Source organism: Dama dama, chromosome 3 (assembly GCF_033118175.1).
Source record: "Dama dama isolate Ldn47 chromosome 3, ASM3311817v1, whole genome shotgun sequence".
NCBI classification, from domain to species: Eukaryota; Metazoa; Chordata; class Mammalia; order Artiodactyla; family Cervidae; genus Dama; species Dama dama.
The window spans coordinates 38,979,230-38,998,109 of NC_083683.1; the positions used below are offsets into that span (position 1 = coordinate 38,979,230).

The following is an 18,880-nucleotide window of genomic DNA, read 5'->3' on the forward strand; positions in this document are numbered from 1 at the left end:
AATCCTGTTGGCTCATGACATGTACAACTATCTGGAAGCTCTTTAACACTGCCCTAAGAAATCATTAATTTGGATTATTTCAGGGTATATCGCTCTCATAAAGCTGCTCTGGGCAGCTGCAGCTTTTAATGAGGCTGATTAGATAACTGGAACAAATACTCTCTGGATTGAAAGCTGTCTCAACAAATGTGGAAAAACTAACTGTATTTATTTAATTCAACCATTGGGTTTATTTCTACCCTTCCTCCCTCCAGAAAGGATTTAAGGCAGCTTAGCTAGTCTGAACGTATAGGGACTCCTGAAAGCCTCAGATTAGTATCTAGAACATATAACGTGTCCAGATAGTTTTCAATTATCAATGTGTTAATCAAAGCTTGGAAAGAGCTTTTAAACAGCAATGAAACATCAACTAGCTTTGAACTTGCATTTTTAGTAAGCTATTTTGTCATTTGGAGGCCTGCACAATAAAGCTTTTGTTCCTTTTTTAAAAAAAGAAATAAAGAAAGAAAAGCTTCTGGTCTTGCTTTTGTTCATCTTATCATCTTATCATTCAGCAGCCTATTCAGGATCACATGTGGGAAAGTATGTATGTAAGATTGAGTGAGCCCTATACTCAGTGCATGAATTCCTTGAAAAAAAAATCCTTTTTAAATTGGTAGCTACATAAGAAACAAGAGAAATTCTACTTTTATGCTGAAGTTGGCTTTTTATTCCATATGTTGAAAATCTACTGTTTAAAATTAAGAAAATGGAAAGCAAACTATCTATGTGGATGTTTTCACACCCCATTTTTATGACAACAGCCTGCTTAACTGAGATTTTTAGTGGAGTCTTGCAATAAGAGCAATGGAATACCATCTTTAAGACACTCCACTCATTTCAATATCCCTTTGTTTTTGAGATTAAAGAGTGACAAAGTAATATACTTTCTACTGAATTATGCCAACATTACATGAATATTATGGGGATAAGAAAAGTCATTAAGCCTCCTAACTATGTCAGTGTGTATTTGAGGGTCCAAGACAGAATCCAAAAAAAAAAAATTATTGTGTTCCAATCTCAACACTAAAACAGACTCATTTTGGAACTCTGATAACTGGAGTAAACCAACTTATACGTAGATTCCGTCTGGGAGATGTAGTGGGAACAAACTCTCACAATTGAAAAATACTCATTACAAATAGCATTTACAGATGTGACAATCAGATGCTACTGGGCATTTAGAAATCTCACTGAATTTTCCACTACATTTTGTGACAGATAATTAATTAAAAAGCCCAGTCTACAACTACCACAGTTTTCCCTTGAACGATTTCACAGCTATCACTTCACTGAAAAGAAAAATGAATTAAGTATGATCTCAAGAGTATGTGAATAACTATCACAAACACACTACTTTCTACAGGGTTTACTACTATCTTATACTATTGAACTTGGCCATGGCCCAGGGTTCCATTACTAAGAGGAGAGGAAAGACTACTGGGAAGCGAGTAGTGGACTCCAACCTCTAAGCCACCTAAACACGTCTATGTACCCATTCTCACGCATGGAACAAAGTTCATCTGTTTGCTACATCGTGCTGAAAACCTAGTCGCTGTGTGCCTTCCTGTCTGTTGGGTTCAGATGTGGCAGCTACAAGACTAAAAGACAAGTTATTACCCCCACTAAACCAAATAGAAAATGGTAGTGAAGGCAATAGGGAAACTGCAATAAAGAATTCTGGGGGAAGAACAAAAAGGAAATACACAGCTGTTACAGTCCCCCAGCAACAAGCAAATTCTGAGGGGCAGAACAGCACACCCATGACAGGACTATGGCAAGGGGAGGTTGACTGTTGACCCAGTGGACAGCCCTTGGTCCTAATCTCTGGGAGAGTTCTCCTTGTCCATTGTCCCCCTTGTTGGGGTTTGGGACCCCAACACCAGTTACTCTAGGAAGTTCTTCTTTGTCCATTATCTTTCACAGCTACAGCTGAGGTAGGCATTAGCAGAGTATTTCTTTCCTTATTATCTTAGCCTGGGGTGCCATAACAAGGCATAAAGTAAAGCAGGAAAAACCACTAGGCCTGTCAAGGTATGACCTAAATCAAATCCCCTGTGATTATACAGTGGAGGTGACGAATAGATTCAAGGGGTTAAATCTGGTAAACAGTGTGCCTGAAGAACTATGGACAGAGGTTCGTAATATTCTGCAGGAGGCACTGACCAAAATCATCCCTAAGAAGAGCCCTTAGGAGCAGATTAAAGTAGAGCTGGTGGAAAGGAAGAGTAGGAATCCTTGGAATGTGTCTCATACTCATTCACTTACTCAAGTAAGGAGGTCTTTGTGCTCTCCTTACTCCAATTATCAAACCGTCTCACTGCTAGAATGCTAACTGGCCTGCTCAGCCCAACTGCCCATACCTGTGCTGTCCAATATGGCAGTCACTAGCCACACGTGGCTCCTGAGCATTTGAATATGGCTTATCTGAACTAAGCTGTAATGGGGATGTGAAATACACATCATAGTTTGAAAACTTAGTACAAAAAATGTAGACTATCTCAATAAATTTTATTGATGACTCTTAACTGAGAGATCTGATGAAGTTATCGATTCAACCTACATTGTAATTCAGCAACCCATTGGATCAGTCCCACCACTAATATCTGCTGCTAGAGATAGAAGTTGGTCTGAAGGCAATCATTGAGACACCATGGCTTATTAACCATGACTTGAGCAGTGAATTTAAAACTTTGCACCTGACACTTTTTAAAGTTCTTTAGTTCAGTTACAAAAGGCCAACAAACCAGCTTTCTGTTCCTGGTTATAAAATAGTCATAAAAAGAACAAGTGCTAGAGTCCTATCACTTGGGAAACTCTGCTGGGAACAATAGTTTTGTGGAAACAAATGCATTGAAAAATAGTGAAAAATCCAGATTCCTCATCAGTTTTAAAGCAGCCTTCCTGGAAGGAATGCAATTCCCATTATTCCCCATGATTTTAGCAGCTGCCAATGATCTGAGGTGATATCCTTTTCTTTTTTCTCCATATGAATATCTATGCATAGTCAAATGTCATTTGGAAAATTTAAGTGGTCACCAGAGGATCCCAGATTATAATGTTCTCATTTTCCTTTATTCAGAAAGGGTACTGTTGTTTCTGGCTTTGGTTTAGATATATATTATATATACAAGGCTGAATAAGCCAAGCAAAATGTAAACCATCCACACCCAATACTCAAATGTATTTCTTCATTGTCATATAGGAAGAGTCAGGATACTGACTGGTCTAACACTACCGCAATTTTCAGAGAAAATATCATCAGAAATGTAGAGCCAAGAAGAGATTTAAAAAAAAAAATCACTTCTATGGAATTTTTATCCATCATCAGAAAAATCACTTCTGTAGAACAGAACCTGAAGTCAGTGGTTCTAAAACTTTCGCTGACATCCTGTCATCTGGTGGGGGAATGAAGGAACAGAGAGACTTGTTGAAACAATCTGCTGAAATAAGCTCAATAAGCTCAATCCCAGAGCTTCTGATTCAGCAAGCATGAGGCAGGACCCAAGAATCTGCATTTCTAATAAGCTTACAGGTGATGCTGCTGATCCTATTGGTCTGGAGAACCCACCGTGACAGCCTTTTTAAGTTTTCATTGGAAAGGAGAATGTGCTTCATCTGATCAGTTCAGTCCTGCAGCTGAAATGCTTCTTAGTGGGGTGAGGGGGAGGGTAAATGTGCAATCAGCTTGTGACATAGAACCCTAACCTACCAGCACCTCCCAGATCACCTTTTTGAGGGAGAAGGTGGCAAAATTGAGATATAGGAGATACTGCTTCAAACATTTATAAACAAGTGCAGCTTATTCATCACTCTTGGAGGAAACAGGCTTGAAATAAGATTCTCCTCAGCAATCTTCATTGATAAAGAAACAGGAAACACATGACCTTTCAACTGCCACACTGACAGAAATCTTAGGTTTTCCAAGAGTAGAATCTAAGAACCGCCAACAGAAACCCTTAAAGATTCCAGTGACAGCAATGATCAGACTAAGTCCTGGTGTGCAGGAGTCAAACAGGACAGTTTCCTGTCCGGAGGAGAAGAATCTCCAAGTCACAAGAACATGACTGATTTGGGTGTAGTTTCTGAGTGCCTACTTTATTCCTCACCACTAAGAGTACTCTAAGCATCTCACACAGGGTCTTGTATATAGCAAGGCCTTAATGAACACTTAGTTAATTAGTTAATTATTAATTTAATTAATGTCACAGAGCACAGCAACCCACTCCAGTATCCTTGCTGGAAAATCCCATGGACAGAGGAAGCTGGCAGGCTATAGTGCATAGGGTCACAAAGAGTTGGACATGACTGAAGCATCTTAGCAGGCACACTTGTTTGCTACATGATATCACACAAGACCAATGAACTTGATGAGTTAAAGTCTGTGCTCTAGCAATATGTACCTCAACTTCTACACTTTCTATCACCAGTTACTTTGTGAGGAAGGCACAAATTGTGGCATCTGCCTGGCTCAGAGAAATGCTTCCAGTGTCACCCCCACCCAATTCATTTGGTTTCAGTCTTCTTAGCCACAGAGAGGGCAAGATCAATCAGTACATCCCATTTCCCTGGCCATCAGAAATTGTAGTCAGGTGATCCACCAGGCCCAGGAAGAGTCTTCCCCCAGGGTATTTGAAACTTAAATTCCAAAAGATAAATTATTTTTCCTTTCTAGTCGCATAGTGTGTAGGATGTTACCCAGGCTGATGGCAATTAGGCAAGTACATAAGTTGAGTAGCAGTTAAAAGAAGAAAGTTTGTGGCCATAGGCAAAAAGATAAAAACTTATGAGTATGATTACAGACTCATCTGCAAACCTATCTGTTTTTCTTCCTGGGTTCAGATCTGGATTCACCTTTCCAGCCACCTCTGCAATTTAACCTAATCTAACCAGATGACAATTCTAGCCATGCATATAAATGTAAATGATAGATACAATTCCAGGCCTGGTCCATGAGAATCTACTGTGCCAGAGCCTTCATACTCTTTAAACTTTTTCTAGCTTGTTACAAACAAATATGACAACTTTAAAAGCTGTAAGTTAAAGACAGCAGAACCATACAATAGAAGGAGCCTAAATCTCCACTCTGAGGAGAGCTGTCAACTGATCAAAAACACCCAGGCTGAACTTTCTGTCCATTAGAAATAGATGTCTACCAGGCTGCATTAGCCTGAATTTGTTATGGCAGCTAGCATTATCTTAATAATGAAGAATATTTAATGTAAAAATGCCATTTAAAACATGAGGTTACATGACATATCCAAAGGAGTGGCTTTAGATCAGGGGTCCACAACCTCTGGGCCACAGACCAATATCCCCTGTCAGATCAGCAGCAGCATTAGGTTAGAAATAAAGTACACAGTAAAGTTAATGCTCTTGAGTCATCCCCAAACTATCCCCCCACTCCACCTCTGGTCCATGGAAAAATTGTCTTCCATGAAATCAGTCCCTGATGCCAAAAAGTTTGGAGACCACTGGGTTAGACAGAGCAGAGAAGTGGTTTGAAGCCTAATCCCTGAGACACTTAAACATTTGAAAATCAGGAAAAGTGAAAAATTAGTAAAGAAACCTGAGAATGACCATCTCAAGGAGTAGAAGAAAAACCAAGCAGGCTGCCATGTTCTAGAACTAATGTAGAGAAAACGTTAAGGAAGGGATGGTTGATGTACTATATGCAGTTCCTGAGACCCTTTGTTTCTGTACCTCTTTTTTCAGTTTTTATAGGATACTTCTATTTCCTTCCAATAAATTTCCTATTTTCTTAAAATAATTTGAGCTAACTTCCTGTCTACCAAGAGTCCTTGACTAAGGTTGTTGTTTAGTCATTAAGTTGTGACCTACTCTTTTGTGGCCCCATGGACTGTAGCCCGCCAGGATCCTCTGTTTGTGGGATTTCCCAGGCAAGAATACTGGAGTAGGTTGCCATTTCTTTCTTCAGAGGATCTTCCTGACCCAGGGATCAAACCTGCATCTCCTGCATTGGCAGGTGGGTTCTTTACCACTAAGCCACTAGTGAAACCCCTTCGACTATAGTAGGAATGCTCAAAGATGGCCACCAGTGAATCCTGCCCACTGCTATTCATGCCCTTGTATCAATATTATCTCCCCCTTTTGAGTATGGCCTTACTGATTCACTTGTAATAAATAGATAGTGGCAGAAGTGACAGAATGTCACTTTTGGAATTAGGGTATTTAAAAACACGGCTTTCAACTTTGATGTACTCTCTCATGTGCAGAGGCATGTAAGGTATGGGACTCAGATCTGCCAACATCCATGAGTGAGCCTGGAAATAGATCCCTCATCCCAGCTAAGACTTCAGATGAAACTTCAGTCCCTGCCACCAATTTGAGGGGAACCTCACTAAAAAATCTTGAGCCAAAATCACCAGCTAGGCCACATACAGTTTTATTGGCCCACAGAAATTGTGAGTTATATATATTATTTTCAGCCATTAAGTTTTTTGAGGCAACTTGTTATGCAACAATAGATAATTAATGCATTGACCAATAGGACTACAGGTTCCCTGAGAAAGGAATGACTCCCTACTCCAATATTCTTGCCTGAAGAATTCCATAGACAGAGGAGCCTGGCAGGCCACAGTTCATGAGGTTTCACAGAGTTGGACACAACTGAAGCAATTTAGCATGCACACACATGTAACTAGAAATCAAGAGGGGTCTTGGTCAAAGGCGGTGATGAGATTCATCTGCACTGAGGCAATTAAAATCTTGAGTCTGTGTGTCTCCAAGAAAAATGAAGAAAAGCAGTGTAGTTGACACAGTGGGTTCCCAACCACTATTCCCCACCTTGACCTTCCTAACTGAATTCTTAATTGGTTCCCTTATCCCACATCCTCTCAGTATAAGCTTTATTCCAACTTGTACCCAGATCCAGAAGGTGGATCTCCATTAGTTGAAGCCAATAGTGGCCATTATCGTTGTTAGGAATGTGCATGGGACACAAATTTAGGCAATGAGATCTGACAAGTCCACTGAGAAGCTTGTAGGTAAGTCTGAGAGGAGATGGCCTCTTGTTTTCCTCTAGAAGTTGTTCTGTCTCTGCCTTGACATGAAACCTGCAACTGCTCTGCCATCCTGGGCCCCTGGAGAGTCAGGCTTCACTGGGCACGGGCACCCGGTAACACAACCAGAAACCAAGCCTTGGGAAATTACCCCAGTTCAGAGATCTGAAAGAGGAGACAAAACCAAAGAAACACAGAGAAGGGCTGGTCAGATGCTAGGAAGATAAAGAAAATCAAGTTAGCCTCTGAGACTGAGGTACCAGGGAACTGAAAAGAAGACAGACATGGACAGCCTGGGCCAGGGTGAAACATCCCAGTAGAGACAGATTTGAGCTAGACCTGGGAGGGCACACTGGGAGACAATCATCGTTTTGATTCAAAGTGCAGCTTCAAAGAGCTGCACTGGACGGAATTCCTGAGATGATTCTGGGGTCAGCAAAAGGATGTTTCTGAACTATTAAACGCATTCTCTTCTAAAAAAGTAACATTCATATTGGCCAGGCAAGTCATTCAAAAACCAGCCTCAATACCGCTATTATTCAGATTCACCCTGTCAGTGTGAGAATATGGGTTGAAATGGACTTTGCTACTTGAAATTAAGTGTGATCACACTCAGCAGCCTTGGGAAGCTCTCCAATTTAGACCTCAATTACAAGAGGCTTGGAGCCATGGGGAGCTGGGAGCAGCATTCAGAAAAAGAGAAGGGTTTCTTTCCCTGCAATTTTCCCTGTTTGCAGCCTGAATCCCAAGTGAATGTTATTTCTCTTCCATCACTCTTTTTGCCTGCTTTCGGCATTTTCCTCTCACTTTTCCCTCACGGTTATCTCTCCCTTAAAGAGAGGGTCTGGACTCCTGAGTGAGAGCCACATGTGACTCTGCTGAGCAGTTGGAATTAACTAAAACTTACTCTTTCCCAATAAATCTCCCCCAAGCCACCACAGAGCAGCTGTGAATTCCCAGCATGGGATGTGGCTGAGGAACTAGCAAAAGCTGACTGTGTTCCTCAACCTTGTTCATCCTCTGTCCCCAAAGAATCAGCAGACATTGACGCTAACGCAAAGAAAACTACACAGCTCTCTAAACACAACTCTTTATCCAACCCACCTTGAAGATGCGGTACTTAGATTTCCCAGAAGTTTGGGCTGGGTTTACTTTGAGAAAAGGCAAAGCTGACAAGAGACAGAGCTCAGAAAGTGGCGATCAAATACAAGCCTTGCTAGTTATAAGGCAAGATTCAAGCCTTCAGGAAATGAAAATAAAATTACAGAGGGTTGTTCAGGCAGTGGCTCATCAGAAGGGGAAGTAATAATTTGATTGTAAAGTTGGGGTACAGCTATTCTTTTCTGATTTAATGCATTTGTGGGCAATTACTTCTTTCCTCAGCTATGACTCCTGGGTGTGTGTGGAGGGGGAGTGGTACTGAGGATGGAAGGTGTACAGAGAGTTACAGCAAATGTATAAAGCATTTACTAGCTAACGATGCCTCAGTTCAATTCAGTTCAATCGCTCAGTCGTGTCCAACTCTTTGGGACCCCATGAACCGCAGCACACCCGGCCTCCCTGTCCATCACCAACTCCCGGAGTTCACCCAAACTCATGTCCATTGAGTTGGTAATGCCATCCCACCATCTCATTCTCTGTCGTCCCCTTCACCTCCTCTCCTCAATCTTCCCCAGCATTAGGGTCTTTACTCTGCTAAAACTGTGTTTATTTGTTAAAAATATACTTCATTGTATTGTAGCAAAACTAAACCCCTCCCTAGTCCCTACGGAGAAAGGGTGATTTTGGGTTTCAGGGTGAGGTGCCAGTGAGGTGTTTAGTGTTTTTGGGGCATTAATGTGCCAGCTGCTCCTGCAGTATTCGTTTTATTTCCGGTCCCCAGGCTGGTTTTACATGTTTTTTGCGTAAGGGATTCAGGATTAGGGAGTCTTTTGTTAGCAAAGGGGAGAGAACGAGCAGCATCACCACTGAGCTCCATACACAGGGGCAGCCTAGCAGGCAAGGCTCAAAGCTTTGATTTACTTCTTGCTCTCTGACGTTTTCAAAAAAAGAAAAGATCCATCACATCAGGCTGCTCTGTTGGAAGCTTGTATGGCAGTGGATTGGGGTGACTGGTGCTTCCAAAATGCAGTTTACAGCCACCAAGCCAGGGTCACATTGGAACTCTGTGCAGATAAAACGTTCCCAACCTGCTAAGGAGAAATGCTCCTATAGGAAGAAATGCTTCTTTATTGCATGGTGAAAGGCGTTATTGGGTGGTCCTTGTCTGAGAGCTGAAAGAGCATACGGATTCCCACTTGCTTCTCTGAAGGAGCTAACGTTATTTTTACCCACTTGGAAATGCTGAACTGCTACCCATCTTCAGAGTACCCCCTCATTGGCCAGCTCGTCCAAGTGCAGTGACTTGCTTGAACAATGCCAGCGAGCTTCTCCTCCACTGAGCAAATCGCAAGGCTCCTAAAGAAAGAGAGGCCTCTTTTATGAAGCAACTCCTCTTAAGATGGGATTGTGAAACAGATACACACATGCACACATTGCACGACATCGTTTTGTGTGTGTGTGTGTGTGTTTTTTTTTTTTTTTTTTTTTTTTTTTGGTTGTTTTTAAGACGGGGGACAAAATTACTAAGCAAAATTTCCCAATGAACACTTCTCTTATTTTTAAGGACAGAGAATGGCAAAGTGAGAAAGGAGCCTCGCTTATCCTCCTTCCCTTCCCCCCCTCACAGCCCAGACTCAAAACACTCATTCTGAGGATGGAGCAGAGGTGGCAAAGGTCAAGAAAATGGGGCCTTGTCTATTTACTGGCTCTGTAAGGAACCATTGTGGAGCAGCAGCTGCTCTTCGAGCTCCTTCGGAAGCCTTATTTGCCTGCAGTGGATGCGGGGGAGGGAGGGTGAGACACTGGCAGGCAGGGGGTGTGGGGAGTGACATCTAATATTTTCTGTACCTCAAGAAAGATGGGCTTTGTTTCTTAAAAAGAGCAGAGATACTGTTTCTGAGTAGCTGTTATCAGAAACTGGTTTTAACCAAACACAGTTGGATTGTGTGTGTGTGTGTGTGTGTGTGTGTGTGTGTGTGTGTGTGTGTGTGTGTGTGAACGAGAGGGGGAAAGATACAGGCGACAGAGAATAAAGTCACAATCCACGCAAGCTTTCATTCTTCATTTTTTTTAACCTAGAAAAAAATGGAAAAATTTCAGCCGAATGAAAAGCAGTGAAATGGCTGAGAAAGACCTTGTGACTGAGAGGACTGCAATGGAAAATATGTAAAAAGAGAAGTTAAACCAGCTGGCTTATTTAACTTTGGCTTTTTCCCCTCTTTTCAATTTTTTTTTTCTTTAGCTTAAATGAGGGGGAAATGTACTATGTAAATATCCAGTGTTTTTCCTAGTATTTAGCCCTAACAAAATTCTTCACAGGACTTAGTCTGGTGAATTTCTGGGGATCAGGTGTGATGGAGACTTTTCACGCCTGGGTCACAGGCGGCTTCCTGTCCTATCCTGTAAGTTAAAAGTTCTCCCAATCCCATGGGTCTCCTGTGCGCAGGAGTCAGTTGGGGTATGAGTGGGAGATAGGAGTGTGAGGAGTGGGGAATGGGGGCTAGGGGAGCTCAAAAACAATTATTCCTCAATGATTTTTAGTGTAGTAACACACTTCTCTCCCCATTCTTATATCATATTTATGAACTAAATCTCAAAACTCTATGACAAAGTGCATATTGATTAATATTTCCAGCTTATTAAGTTATCCATGCATTCAATAAATATCATTTAAAAGCACTGTCTAGGTATCGTGCCTTGTGTTAACTGCTGGGGAAACCAAGATAACTAAAATATATCCCCTGCCTTCTACGTCCTCAAACAAGCAGGACAGACATATCAGACCAATATCTATAGCAATTATGGTAAGTTTTATGAGACAACAGAACACGGAGGGCACTGGAGGCACCGAGGAAGTGATGATATTAGAACTGAGTTTTTGGAGCTAATTAGGAGCACACCAGAAGACCAAGGGGAGAAAGAGTGTTCCAAGCAGAAGGAATAGTCGTGGAAAAATCTTGATTTCCCCTTGGGTAAGGTGGGAAGTCTGCAATGGTGTACTCTGATTTGGGTTCTAGGAACTTAGGATGCAAAGTGGAGTGAAATGAGACAGGATTGGCCCATGGACCTCAGAGTTTAAAACCAAGAAGCCCCCAAGGGCAGAATTTATGAATAAAGGTAGAATTAAACCCAGTGGAAAATAATAACCACACATGACCCTAATGGGACCAAGTAGGAAGGAAAAAAGCAGCAATAGCAAAGCAGGAATTGGAAGAAACACAGGTTTGGGACTAGGGTAGGAGGAAGAGCCTAGGGAGAAGCCTTTGCACTGAGCTGTAGGGTATTTTCAGAGGCAGGCTAAGGGGCTGTCGGGTTGTTAAGGGCAGAGTTAAAGGTACAGAACCTGTTCAGGCAGGCAAGACAAAGCATAGTGTGAGTGCATGCATGCTAGGTCACTTCAGTCATGTCCAACTCTTTGCAACCCCATGGACTGGAGCCCGCCAGGCTCCTCTGTGCATGGGATTTCTCCAGGCAAGAATACTAGAGTGGGTTGCCATGCCCTCCTCCAAGGGATCTTCCAGACCCAGGGATCAAACCCGCGATTCTTATATTTGTTTCCTGCATCGTCAAGCGGGTTCCTTACCACTAGCGCCACCTGGGAAGTCCCAAAGCAGAGCATATCGAGGGAGTTAAGGTCAGTACTCACGACTGATGCCCAGACAACTGAAGAGGAAGACAGAAAAGAGGGAGTCAGGTCCTCCATTGATGAACAGCCTTTAAAAGTACCCTTAGGGGATTAACATCATCCTCCTAGCTGGGGTTTCCCACAGGATGGCATGGGCCCCACTGGCAGTTGTCAATGTGCTGTTTCATGGTTTACAAATAATACTTTAAAGATTTTTAGGAGATTCCCTAAAAAAAAAAAAAAACTAGGACTTCCCTGGTGGTCCAGTGGTTGGGAGTCCACCTACCAATGCAAGTAATGAGGATTCAATCCCTGGTCTGGGAGGATCCCACATGCCACCGGGCAGCTAAGGCTGTGCCTCACAACTACTGCGCCCACGTTCTAGAACCCAGGAGATGTGACTACTGAGCCCATATGCTGCAAATACTGAAGCCCACACGCCCTAGAGCCTGTGCTCCACAACAAGAGAAGCCATCATAACTAGAGAGTAGCCTTGCTCGCCGCCAACTAGAGAAAGCCCACACGCAGCAGCAAAGCCAACCACAGCCAGAAATAAACAAAGCTTTTAAAACTGAAAATAGAATTGCCATATGATCCTGCAATCCCCCTCCTGGGCATAGATCTGGAGATGACCATAATTCAAAAAGATACAAGCCTCCCAGTGTTCACAGCAGCACTATTTACAATAGCAAAGGCATGGAAGCAACCTAACCATGAATGGATAAAGAAGATGTGGTATAGATATGTTATGGACTATTACTCAGCCATAAAAAAGAATGAAATAATGCCATTTGCAGTAACATGGATAGACCTAGAGATTACCATACTAAGTGAAATAAGCTTGACAGAGAAAGACAAATATCAAATGATACTACCTACATGTGGAATTCTTTAAAAAACAATACAAATGAACTTATGTTCAGAAACAGACCCACAGGCATAGAAAAGGAACTTATGGTTACCAAAGGGGAAAGGAGTGGCAGAGGGATGAAACAGGAGTTTGACATACACACTGTGGATGCTGGGCCGTGCTTAGTCAGTCAGTCGTGTCCGACTATTCGCAAGCCCATGGACTGCAGCCCGACAGGTTCCTCTGTCCAGGGGATTCTCCAGGCAAGAATACTGGAGTGGATGGCCATGCCCTCCTCCAGGGGTATCTTCCCAACCCAGGGATTGAACCCAGGTCTCCTGCATTACAGGCAGATTCTTTACTGTCTGTGCCCACCAGGGAAGCCCTAGAATACTGGAGTGGGTAGCCTGTCCCTTTTCCAGAGGATCTACCCAACCAGGGAATCAAATCAAGGTCTCCTGCACTGCAGGCAGATTCTTTACCAGCTGAGCTACCAGGGAAGTCTAAACTATATAAATAGATAACCAAGGAGAACAGGAAACTATACTCAATATTTTGTAATAACATGTAAGGGAAAAGATCTGAAAAAACATGTATGTATGTGTAACTGAATCACTTGCTGTATACCTGAAACTAACATAACATTGTAAATCAACTATACTTCAATTAAAAATTTTTTAAAGATTTTTAAAAAATTTTTAAAGATTTTTAAAAAATTTTTAAAGATTGTATTTATTTTTGTACAAATTAGAAAAATATGTAACTAGTACCTTAAATCCAAAACTATATAGATACAATTTTGTTTAAAGATAAAGTAAACACAGAACCATGGTGAGTTAATCTATAGTAAAAATTAAGAAAATACAAGAGACAGTATTATGCAGATACAGCAAAAATTAAGAAGGTGGCTTATAAATGATTAAAGTCTGAAAATGTTGGTAATAAGCAATGGGGAGTCCGTGGAAAGTTTTAAGTATGGACTATATCCTAGAACACTGTTTGTGTGGGGACTAGGGGGTTGGGGAACTAGAGGCATTTATTAAAGGGGATTGCATTTCTCTTCCTGAACCAATGTAGACTACAAACTTTTTGAGTTCATGCTTTAGTATAAACTCTAATTTGAACCCTGAAGTCCTTAGACAATTCTCTAAGACCCTCCTTTTAATAACTTTAAATACCTATGGCTTCATTTGAGGAGGCAATGGCAACCCACTCCAGTGTTCTTGCCTGGAGAATCCCAGGGACGGCGGAGCCTGGTCGGCTGCCGTCTCTGGGGTCGCACAGAGTCGGACACGACTGAAGCGACTTAGCAGCAGCAGCATTTTCATCTTGAACAACTGGATATATATTTAAGTGAATAATTTTGGTAGAAATGTGCAGTGGTCAAAATGACTTCTGTGGTGTACAGTAATGAGACACTAACCATGTCTACTGAATGCTAGTGATCTATGTAATTAGTTAATTTGATTTACATAGACCCTGGTGACTAGTTTTTAAAAATATGTCTGGTACATTACATATTGGGCTTCTCTGGTGGCTCAGTGGTAAAGAATCTTCCTGCAATGCAGGAGATCCAGGTTCAGTTCCTGGGTCAAGAAGATCCCCTGGAGAAGGAAACGGCAACCCACTCCAGTATTCTTCCCTGGGAATTCCTATAGACAGAGGAGCCTGGCAGGCTATAGTCCATGGGGTTGTACATGACTTAGTGACTAAACAACAACAACATTATATATTAATCATGTTTTTTTTTTAATTTTCTATACTTCATGATAATTTGACATCAGGGGCCTTGTGGACTGAGGAGGACCTACCCATTCCAGGCTTAGCTAATTCCTAGAGGTAAACAATGTGCTTGTAAGCATACCTTTCATAAGCAAACCAACCCATGCTGAGTCAATACTCCCACCCACCTCCATAATCAGGCACCTGCAATCTGGGACACTACCCCCTGCCCTCAGTCACCCGAGGGTCACCCCTCACTCCTTCTGCCTCCTGACTAAACCTGCTGCTTCTCCAGCGGTCCTGTATGGCTTGGTGTATCTTTTCTTCCTGCGAACTATAAGCAAAATGCTCCTTTCAAAAACAGTTGTATCCGTGTCTGTTATCTTTTTTTTTTTTTTTAATTGCTGATGAAAGGAAACGTTTATTACATTAACTGTAGTACATATTCATTGTAGAAAATAATTAGGAAAATTCAAACATAGAAGATAAAAACGATGCCCTGTACTGTGACCAAGCGTAAGACCTGTTACCATTTTGCTCTATTCCCCTCTATTTTATCAATGGTATTTTTGAAGATGGCTTCAATTATATGTTTAGGAATACTGCATCTTTTGTTCTCTTCTTTAAGGAAAGAAATCAGCACGACCTCAGGACCGAATGTTCTGTAAAACGTTTAAGTGGCCACAGAAAACGGCACTGAGGTTGTTCCATTGTGTTTTGTTTTCCTCTTGTTGGATGTGAAAAGGTGTTTTACAGGTGTCTCTTTTCTCAATTGTGAATTAATACAGCAGATGAATGTCTTTAAGAATAAATCATGTTTTGTAGGAAAGTGTTAGTGGTTCAGCCGCGTCCGACTCTGAGACCCCATGGGCTGTAGCCCAGCAGGCTCCTCTGTCCATGGGATTCTCCAGGCAAGAATACTGGAGTGGGTTTGTATCCGTGTCTGTTATCTTACCATATTTGACTAAAACAAGATTCTGGGTACATTTTAAAACACATTAAAGAAATTCAATAGACAAATATTTGTTAAATGAATGAGTAAATGACTAATCTCTACCCTCTTAAAACATGTCTCTCTTTTACCTTAGTTATTCTCATGTGGTTAAAAGACATTTTCGTTATTAATAGTTCTCTATGGTAATCATCTTCTCATGCAACCAAAGATTGGATTTGCAAGAAATTTGAGCTTAGAGTAACCTCAGTTCAGTTCAGTTCAGTCGCTCAGTCGTGTCCGACCTACACGTGGCCAAATGACACCAAGAAACTATGGCCTGCAAGGCAGCATTATTTCTTGGTTCCAGGAAGAAATCCAAAAAGAATTGTCCCCAGCCAACAAAAGCATTTTTCTGTATCTTCCTACATGAGATGTTGTTTTTATATGCCAGAGTAGATTAACTGGTGTAACAAACAACCCTAAATCTCAATTGCATATGACAATAAAATTTATTTCTTAATCACCAAAATCCAGTGCAAGTGTTAATAGCTGGACAGCTCTCCTGGCTGCCTCTGTGACTCAGTAATCAAGGATTCTTTCATCATGTGATACTGCCAGTTTCAAAATGTGGCCCTCAAAGTCACCAGAGAAAGTGAGAAAATTATGGAAAAGGCTTATCAGATACATATTCAACTCTACACACAAACAGCAATCAAAATGACTACTCACCAATAAAATGTATGTAGTCACAACCCCCCCTAGCCCTTCCAAAGATGCCAGGGACTAGGAAAGAGTCTCTAGCTTAACCAGCAGTCACTTTGCACGAAAAAAGAGGAGCTCAAATCTTCAGCAGTCAGTTGACCTTTTGTCATTATTTCAAGGCATGTGACCCACACCTGCATCCTGGTGACAGAGTAACTACGGGCTGGTCAAGTGATAATGCAAACCAGTGGTTTTTAACTGCTTGGGAGATTACGAATCTGATAAAATTTATGCACTCTCTCCCTAGAATAACATATCAGCATAATAAACACACACCATTTTCACAGAACTTCAAGAGCGTCATGGACTTCCTAAATAGCCCATCATTGAAGTAATGAGAGGGCCATAAACCTATACTCCTGGTGTAACTGGCATATTTGGCTTGAGTTATATTTTGAATAGTGTTGTAAATCATGAACCATGGACAAACTTAGATTATTTTTCTTGCTGGATTGAGTTCTTAAATGTAAATGCTATAACTAAGAGATCCAGAATATCAGCAGCGTGTCATCCAACTTTTAGATGCCAGTTTTGTGCTGAGCAGAAATTTTTCTCTCTACTACTGCAAAAGAGTTTATGTTGGTATCCTGCCATCCGTTTGCCACTCTCCAATCCATTTTACATGCCAACCAGAGTGCTATCTAAAAATTCTAATTTTTTCAAGTCACTCCCTCCTAAAGACCTTTCAGTGGATAAAGACTTAACCCCCTAACATTGCGTGCTGCTCCATTTTTTCACTCCCTCCAACTGGCCTTTCCTTCCCTTCCTCCCACCTCAGGCCTCTGCACGTGCCTCTGCAGCTTCTGTAAGTTGCTTTCCTTTCATTCTGTGTATATATAGGTAACTTCCATTCTTCCTCCAGATCTCAGCTCAACTGTCATTTCTTCAGAGAAGGCTTCACAGACACATGGAGTAAGTCACGTCTCCTATATGTTCTTAGAGCACCCTGTAAATTTTCCTCCTAGTAATCATCATCGTTTATAAGCATGTGTGATTATTTGATTTGTCTGGGTCATTACCACTCAAAAGGTAGGTCCATGAGGGTACAGACTGTGGGTAAGCTCCTGGTGCCACAACTCAGCACTTGGCTTAACGCATGGACTATAATGGGCATTCATTATTTACTGAATATTGGATGAATGAGGATGAGTGAATGAACGACTGTTGCCTATGGTTTACTTTATATCTTGAGAAAGAAAGAGCGAAGTGATGAAGGGTCTTATAATCAAATTATTTTCTCATTCTGAGGAATGAATAGAATAACCAAATTAGTGAATGGTATGATTTTAAGGACCTTCACAGTTAGGCAACGACTTTACTGCGCTGTGTGGCAATCTCTTAGATAACGTCTAATACAAGAGACAAAACAGGTAGGAAAACATGTGTCTATCATTATTTTATACTTACCACAAAGGGAAGGGCTCATTGATGGAGTAAGGGCACCCCCACTGCTCTTACTCCATCAATACAAGGAATTGGTAAGTAAGAGATTGTTGGATTCATCCAGGAAGATTTCCTGGGGGAGACAGTTTGAAGGCCTCGTTATGAAACTCCTTTATTGAAATATATTTGGTAGCCTGAATGCCAACAAAAGATTTTCCCCACAAATCTTGCTTTCTAGCTTTTCTGTGTTATTATCACAAGGGTAAAGCCATAAATTCAGAGAAAGGTGGCAAGGCAAAAATCAGGATGCCATTTTAGTTCCCAAGCAGAGAACAAGACTTTATTTTACACACACACACACACACACACACACACACACACACATAAAATTGAAATATAATTGATTTATAATCTTGTGTTAGTTTCTGGTACACAGTAAAGTGATTCAATTAAATACATATTTGTAAATGTATATACAGAGAGAGAATATAAAAAGATTGTATATATAAAGAGTATATAAACATATTCTTACATTTCTTATAAATATATTCATGCATATATATTCTTTTTCAGATTCCTTTTCATTATCATTTATAATAAGATACTGAATACAGTTCCTTGTGCTAGATGGTAGGGCCTTCCCCTGCTTCCATCCCAGATTCCCCTCTGACAGCTGTAAGTTTGTTTTCTATGAGTCTATTTCTGTTTTGTAAATAAGTTCCTTTGTATCATTTTTTTTAAGATTCCACACATAAGTGACATCATATAATACTTGTCTTTCTCTGACTTACTTCATTTAGTATATAATTTCTAGGCATATCCATGTTGCTGCAAATGGCTTTATTTCACTCTTTATGGCTGAGTAATAGTCCATCACACATCTGTGCCACATCTTCTTCTTTTTTTTTTTTTTTAATTATTTTCTTTTTTTTTATTATTTTTTTTTCCAGTGGGTTTTGTCATACATCGATATGAATCAGCCATGGATTTACATGTATTCCCAATCCCGATCCCCCCTCCCACCTCCCTCTCCACCCGATTCCTCTGGGTCTTCCCAGTGCACCAGGCTGGAGCACTTGTCTCATGCATCCCACCTGGGCTGGTGATCTGTTTCACCATAGATAGCATACATGCTGTTCTTTTGAAATATCCCACCCTCACATTCTCCCACAAAGTTCAAAAGTCTGTTCTGTATTTCTGTGTCTCTTTTTCTGTTCTGCATATAGGGTTATCGTTATCACCTTTCTAAATTCCATATACATGTGTCAGTATGCTGTAATGTTCTTCATCTTTCTGGCTTACTTCACTCTGTATAATGGGCTCCAGCTTCATCCATCTCATTAAGACTGGTTCAAATGAATTCTTTTTCATGGCTGAGTAATATTCCATGGTGTATATGTACCACAGCTTCCTTATCCATTCATCTCCTGATGGGCATCTAG

At 41.1% G+C, this 18,880-nt stretch overlaps 1 long non-coding RNA gene across 2 annotated transcripts in view; it reads right to left on the reverse strand.

Moving 5' to 3' along the window:
* The window catches only part of LOC133044334 (uncharacterized), a 187,761-nt gene extending 171,603 nt beyond the window's left edge, over positions 1-16,158 (reverse strand). For both annotated transcript variants that reach the window (XR_009689914.1, XR_009689916.1), the window contains exon 1: positions 16,023-16,158. This is a non-coding gene — a long non-coding RNA (uncharacterized LOC133044334). The remainder of the gene's footprint in view (positions 1-16,022) is intronic.
* Positions 16,159-18,880: the final 2,722 nt, after the last annotated feature.